Source organism: Pleurodeles waltl, chromosome 10, assembly GCF_031143425.1.
Source record: "Pleurodeles waltl isolate 20211129_DDA chromosome 10, aPleWal1.hap1.20221129, whole genome shotgun sequence".
In the NCBI taxonomy this organism is placed as follows: Eukaryota; Metazoa; Chordata; class Amphibia; order Caudata; family Salamandridae; genus Pleurodeles; species Pleurodeles waltl.
The window spans coordinates 142,488,238-142,495,845 of NC_090449.1; the positions used below are offsets into that span (position 1 = coordinate 142,488,238).

At 42.1% G+C, this 7,608-nt stretch overlaps 1 pseudogene; it reads right to left on the reverse strand.

Moving 5' to 3' along the window:
- Window positions 1-3,219: 3,219 nt before the first annotated feature.
- Window positions 3,220-6,736, reverse strand: LOC138261248 (UDP-glucuronosyltransferase 2C1 pseudogene; annotated as a pseudogene).
- Window positions 6,737-7,608: the final 872 nt, after the last annotated feature.

The window sequence follows — 7,608 nt, forward strand, 5'->3', positions numbered from 1 at the left end:
CAAAAGTCAGGATAGTAAATACTCGCAGTTGGGCACACAATACCGTAGACCTGGACTATACATTGTGCAGGGAACCTTTCTGTCAGATGGAGCGGGAAGGTCCCCGCAAGGTGGGAATGTTAAGGTGAATGCCGATTCCCCTCGCCCCATAGTCTTTGCATAAGGACTTACCTTCCCCTCTTAGTTCCCTGCAACAGGGAGTCAGAGACCTGGAATTAGTGATTTGGAATCCCTCCCAAAATGCCACTCTTTTTCGGTCCCCATAAGAGCAGCATAATAATATGTTTGGTTGGGCTCTACCAGTAATTTTTCGGGGAATCAGTGTGGCTTCTTCAGTTCTTGATCCAGGTATGCCATGGACAGACTAAAGAGGAGTGGGACAAGTATACTGACATGCCATCCTTGTCTACCATTACCAAGAGATAATTTAATGCATAAAATAAGCATTCTAGGGGCACCCTATCATCTGAGCTCCTGCCGCAACACTGCCAGATCATCTAGATCAAATGCAGTACTGAAATCCACAAAGATACAATACAGCGGCACATTTTCTTTTATAGGCTTGCAGGGAGGACATTCCCATTCATTGTCACATGGTAGAATACATCTATCAGGATATTGATTCCAGGAGAATATGTCAAACTGTATTCAGTTAGCAAGACAATGTCTGTGTGCAGCACCTACCCAGAGCACTTACTTTCTTTTTAAACTTCACAAGACTAAAAACTGTAGAGCCCCACAATGGTCCCAAAGGCAGGAACTTATTTTTTGTAAAAAAAAATTCAAATGGCTGGAGTTTGATTTTAAAATTTTCATTGGTACAACTCATGGAAGAATGGAAAGTTTAGTGTCCTGTCCTATTACAAAAAGATTGCATAGCAAGGCAGAGGGTGGAGTACATTGGGGGTTGCTCTGCTTTCTTACAAGAGCTCACTGTCCTTCCATGCACTATTCAGTCCAGTTCAGCTACAGGAAGGAAGGAGTGATGGATGTGGTAGAGCAACCCTGGGGTTTATTTAACAACCTAATGATTAAAGTGAGCTGTACTCCCTTTGTACGTCACTGTTTTAATTGAACTAACACACCAAAAAACAATAGAAAAGACAGAGAATGGAGCATTTTGTCTTTGGTAAAATGGGGTTTTCTGGTAACCTAAATCCAGCGCCTGATGGGTAGTGGCGTAATATAGGCTGCCGCAGCCCCTGTCGTGCGGGGATACCCCGAGTTCCAGAGGGCCCCCTCCGCACAGTACTCAGACCTGAGAACTCCTGACTAAGTCCAGAAGGGGAGGAGCTCAATGTACCTAGCAGGGGGGACCCCTCAATTTATGCTGCGCCGCTGCTGACGGACGGCTTATGCAGCTGCATAGTCCTAACCTTGCTGGAAACAAAGGGCCTCAAGCACCAATGAAGTGAGCATTGCCAAAACAAATATGTCTTCCCTTTTGAATACTTTGCCAATAGATTTACTAAAGCTGAACAGACTATAGGGATGGAAGCAGCACAAGGAGTAGGAGCAAGAAAACACATTCACTCCTATTAAGTAGCGAAAGAAAAATGAAATAAATTAGTTCCTGGGGTGAGCTGTGCAAGGCTACAAGCCTTCCAATCAAAAGGATGGTAAAGAAGTTGTGCTCCAGGATAGGTTCAAACACAGGAGAAGAAAAGTCACTGAATAAGTAGCAAGCCAGTTGGATTGATGAGAGAGCCAACAAATGATAAACAAAAGACAGATCCAGAGCCCACTCACAATATTCAGATTGAACAGAATGCATCATTGGCAGCAAACAGGTAAAAGCTGTATTTAAGTGTGGCCTAAATAGTGAATGAAGTCAAGCCATTATAAAAATTAGAACACAGGAGTGTTGGGCGCCCCAATGAAGACAATGGAGTGCTCCAGGCTTTTAATGGCCGTCAGAAGCCCAGAGCTCCAACATTCCAATGTTTTTCACATAGCATCAGCTGTGAACAAAGGCCTCACGGAGCCGGAGGGGATTTCAATCTCCTCAGGCTCCATGACACCTTTGCTTTATTTATAAGAACATTTTGCCCTCTAGTGGCGTAGCTGGGCTATGCTGGCTATTAAAGTTCAGCTACCTTGTTAAACGCAGAAGCGGGCCTTTAATGACCGAGATAGCCCACTACTTTGGGCTAAAAGGCTATAATACACTCTGGCTTTTGTCAGAGCCATCAATAAGCATAGGCTACCCAGATTACTGGCTATGGTGACCCTTACATGTGAGCACTGCAAAGGAGCAGGATCATCTGGACTAGGAGCTTTGAAACAACACAACTGATCAAAACATAAATGGATGAAATGCAAATGATAGCAACACCTGGTTGGGACCTTGTGATTCCACTGAATACCAGCGCTGGCGCTAGCCAGGATTGAGGACTTGTGGCTTCTGACACTGGAACAGCAAAGACTGCTTCTGCCCAGTATTATGACTGAGACTTCCATTTTCCTGTTTTTACTCAGTTTGACACAAACATGCAGACTGTAAACAACCTACCTGTCTATTATTAGTTTTAGAAAAAGAAAAACATACAAATTTGATCTTCTTTTGAGTGATCCTTCATCCTTCCTTTTATGGCAGGCAGTCCAAAAGCTGTGCTTTAAGACAGCATTAGGAATTTAAAAAATCATTAAGGTTCCCTAAGTTTAAGTAGCAGCATATGTAGTAGTAGAACACTGCTAATGCCTTTAGGGGAGTATAGTGTTTGTCTGCATTTCACTACTTAGTTCCTGCAAAAGTTCTACAGATATCGCAGTGTGAATGTATGTTTAACAGTTAGGTAAATGTGAAAGTATTGTAATTACAACTTAATTTTTTTGCAGAGCAAAAAGTGGATACTCATTCATAAAGTGAGAATAAACTTCTACAGAACAAAACAGATGTAAATGTCAACAAATAAATAACAAAAAACTAGAGGGCCTAACTATGAGCCATCTGTAAACCCTATTGGTGATTCAGTACTGGACATACAGACAGACATGTACGCACGAACACACGCACACGCATGCAGTCACTCGCTTTCTCTCCCTCACTTGTTGCTCTTTTGCACAAAAATATCTATATTTCAAAGGGACAGCCTTAGAATTTGAAAGTATTTCACTGGTCCATTCCTGTGAAATAAGGAAAATATGTACATGTACCTGTAAAATATTATTTTCATCAATATGATGATACCACTCTACCCAGCTTTACTGTTCTCCTTTGTTTATTCACCATTCTATTTCAAAGGTCAACAAAACCTGATCATTCTGCTTCTAATGAGTTCCCACTTATAGCTGTACGTTGCAGAAAAAGACTTAAACATGTTCTTCCTTCTACAGACTTTACTTTTCCATTATCAAACAAATGGGCCTTTACATTTTTTTATATTTTCTCAACTGCTTTCCCTGTTTCAGAAAAAAAACTACTTTTTTCCAGGTAACAGTCTCCAAATAAAAAGTTAATATGAAATACACATAATGATCAACGTGTCCTACACACACATATGTACACACACACATATACAAATGGTGAATAGGGTTCACATGCCAACTAGTCGAATTGTGTGCAATACTTGAAGCAGAAAGTTTTGGAGGGCGAGGGAAGAAATCTTTGCTATGGAGGCTGTGGTGATACATTCCATCAAGGATAAGCCAAAACGAGTTACAAGGCCCAGTTCTGCTGCTGTGCTCCGCAGAGTGGATTGGGTCTATCTTCCATTTCTCAGAATACAGACATATTACATGTTTCTATCCATTATAATTTATCTGGAATTATCCACACAACTGCATGCAAATAATTTCTTATGCTAAAATTGCTACATACTTGGTGGTACTGATGAACAGTTTCATTGTTTGCAATAAGTGTTTTAGAATCACAAAATTACATTAAATATATGTATAAGCGCTTGCTGCTCTATTTTACTGTGACTATACTTATCATTTAATCATTTAACTAATCCATAGTTTACAGTCCTCGATGCTATCATCTAGTGCCATTAATTACAAAGCTATTTTAAGAGACTCTGAATTTTAATTTGTTTATTTGAAAAGAAAGGCACCAGAAATAAAGTATATTAAATACAAAAACTCATTTTAGTAAGCAATTGGCTCAGATTGGGGGCTTAAAGGAAATTCCAAAGGTAGTGTTGGTCTTACATTGCATCAAACCGCTTTATGTTATGCCACAATATTTGTTTAGCCAATATTTGGATTGAGTTTTTTGGTTCATAAAAAACATAAACCCTGAGACAAGACTGGATAGCATGGAGAAGATCACATCTCTATTACATCAATCTCTTGCCTCCAACTCTGTATTACTCTCTGTAGAACAGATTATACACTTTTCCAACAAGCATTGGCAAAGCTGACAGTTCTCACTTATGAGAGATCTATAGGCTTTGTCAATGTTTTTAAGACTTTGCCTAGAGGAGGAGCTGCTGTGCAACATGGCTTAAAGTCAGAAAGCAAGCACCAAGACATGGCCAGCGTCTTATCGCTGTTTTTCAAACCATGTTGCACAGCAGGTCATGCTGCTGTGCAATATATTTTTTAAAAACGGGGAGCAACACAAGGAGAGAATGAGCAACAATAGCAGGGCATGGGGCAAACAAAACAAGGGAGATGTGGGTGAGCAGGGAAGGAGGGAGTACTAAGCAGGAGGAATGGGAGGGGGGAACAAGGTACAGTACCTCAATCACAGCACGAGCAGCGAATGGACATTAATTAATTTGAATCAATCTGTGCTTGGTCCATGCTCCACAGAAAGGAACGGAAGTGATGCTTGGCCTGTGCTTGCCAATAAGGAGGCTGCAAAGAAGAGTGGCACTGAAGCAAACCAATGGTAAGTAGTTGGTGGTCTTCAAGCACTGTTGTAAACAATAGTGTCTCACAAACGAGAGAGCATGCAGTGCAGGCGCTGTCGTAGGCTCGACCTAAAAATCACTTCAGTGACCACTGGTCAGTACTTCAGCATTACAAACAGCCTTAAATTTCCCCATTCGTTTTGACTATTATCCTTACTCCCTCTTCTTTTTCATTTTCCCTGAACAGGCTCTTTTCACCACTGCTCTGAGCAGTTTTAGAGCTAAGAAGAAGAAAAGGAATAGAATGCCACCCAGTAATCCTATGACGTCAAGCAGGTAGTACTGATAGAAGGGCAGGTCATTCCCCACTGCCTGAAGATGGGACGCACCCTTGTGTCGCATGGTGTACTCTGTCCAGAAGATGGCGGTCTGCATTGGGTGGGCCTCAACATCTCTGTGTAGAGCAGACAGGCGTTGCATATTGACTCTATAGCTTGGCTCATCGATAACTGTTCTTACTGCAGTATAAATATCGTCTGCTGTGAAGTCTGACAGGTTCTCTAACAGGAAGGCAGCTCCCCGACTCTGCAAACGCAAAAGATTCTCATACTGATCACCAAAAAGTGGAAAGCCAATCACAGGAACCCCATGGTAAAGGGCTTCATATACGCCATTCTCTCCTCCATGGGCAATGAAGGCTCTTGTTTTGGGATGGCTGAGGATGTCATTCTGGGGTAACCAGCTCAGAGTCTTGGTGTTATTTCCCAGAGTGGGTGGTGTCTCCCCCGTGTAGCGCCAGATCACCCGTTCAGGAAGCCTGGCAAAGGCTGCAGCGATTTTATTCGCTTTATCCCGTGGTAAAGTCCTGACAAGAGTTCCTAGTGAGAAGACCACTACTCCAGCATCACCAGAACTGTCCATGAATTCTTGAATCTCTGCAGGAAGAGCCTTCGGAGGTCGGCACTGGAAGCCTCCAATGTAGATTGCATTGGGCATGATCGGCCTGGGGAACTCAAAGACAAAATCCACCTTCATCAGGTAAATATCAGCTTTTTTGTACAGGTCATAAAGGCCAAAGTCTGTTTTCAGATAACGATGACACAGTTCATCATATGTGGGGTAAATGAAGAAATGACTTAGAACTCTGTTCATGCTATAGAGGAATACGTTTTCGAATCTTTCAGTAAAACGCATTTTGTCCGTCACTCGAGAATTTAGCACAGGCACATAGGAGAGAGGGGATGGCGCAGTGGCAAAGTGGATATCTTCAGTGGGCATCCACCTTCCGAAGAACACTACTGGAATCTTAAGGTAATGAGCCAACATGACCCCACCTGCATAATAAGGATCCGCCAGGACAAGATCAAAACGAGCATCCTCGAGACGTTTCATCAGCTCCTTGTTATCAAACGTTGATTGCAGAACGATCACGCTCGACTTCGTGGCTTCTTTCTGTGCCTTGAAGAACTCCCAAGCAATGGAGAGCTGTGATGTTTTTTGGGAAAATGCAGTTTTGAAAACATATTCAAGGAAGTGTTTCTCCAGCTGTTCTCTGCTCAGGGTGTGCTGTTCCTGCAGCTGGACTGTTTCGATATAAAAAGAGTCCGATACATCTTCTATATATATGGCATTGGAAGGTCTCAGCACCGTACACTCGTGTCCTCGGGCTATCAACTCCATCATGAGAATCTTAATATTTACCCAATGGCTGCCGTCCACTGGTACCACGAGGATCTTAGCCGCTCCAGCGCCATTGACAAGAGCAACTAACAGTGCATAAGAAACCACGGAGCAGAGGCCCGGGGCGCTCCACCTTTCCGCCATCCTTCAAAGGGGTTCTGTGCGCACCGTATCCTGATCACGTGTTAATCCGAGGTACGGCGAGAGTACTGCAGCTCTTCCGGTGCTTGTGTCTATCTCCGGGCGCTCGAGGGCGCTGCCTCTCGTCCCACAGGGGCGGGTTTAAGTTTTCTGCAAAGTCATCGCCTTCGGTGTGAAGTTCAGTTTATCGTTGCTTCTTTCACACTCAAGAAATCCCGAGCGCCCTTGTGCTCTTTGAACTGTAGCTTTTTGAGCCGAGTGAGGTAGGTTGGTTTAAGGAAACAATTCTCTCACGCCCCGCATCGAGGGTGCACGGATTTCCTTCTATCCGCATTCTTCCCTTTATCTTTGTTTCCTTTCATTTATTATTTCCATCAGTCTTCATTTACTCCTTTATCCTCATTTCATTTTCTGGTTTCCTTCTTTATCTCGTCTTCATGTCTGACTTATTTCGATGGTTTTTCTTTTCTCTCCGCTTCTTTTTCTCTTTCCTTCTACTTAGACAATTGTTCTTTTCACTCGCTTTCTTTATTTCTTTAACATTTCCTTCCACTATTCCTTACGTCTGACCATCTTTCTTCCCATTTTACTTTCATAGTGGTCCTGAGTTCTTTTACTCTTTTTTCTTATGATTTTTTTTCTTTCCTTCATTATTTTCTCCTTTCTGGAGTTCCCTTTTTCCTTATATTCTTTCCTTCCATCATCGTTTTTTTCTACCCATCGTCTCTCATTCCTTCTTTTCTTTATTCATTATTTCATTTTCCCTTTCCATTATCGGATCTTTTCTACTTTCTTTTCCCACTTCTTTATTCACATCTTATTAAACGTTTATTCCTTCTTTACGTTCTATCATTGTTCAAAACTCCTTCGATATGCCCGTCAATGTTTCATTTCCTTTGTCCATTCTTTTTACATTATATCATTCTTTTACTATTTTCCTCCTTCTTTCCTTATTGGAATACTCATACCCACCTATCTTTCTTTTTTC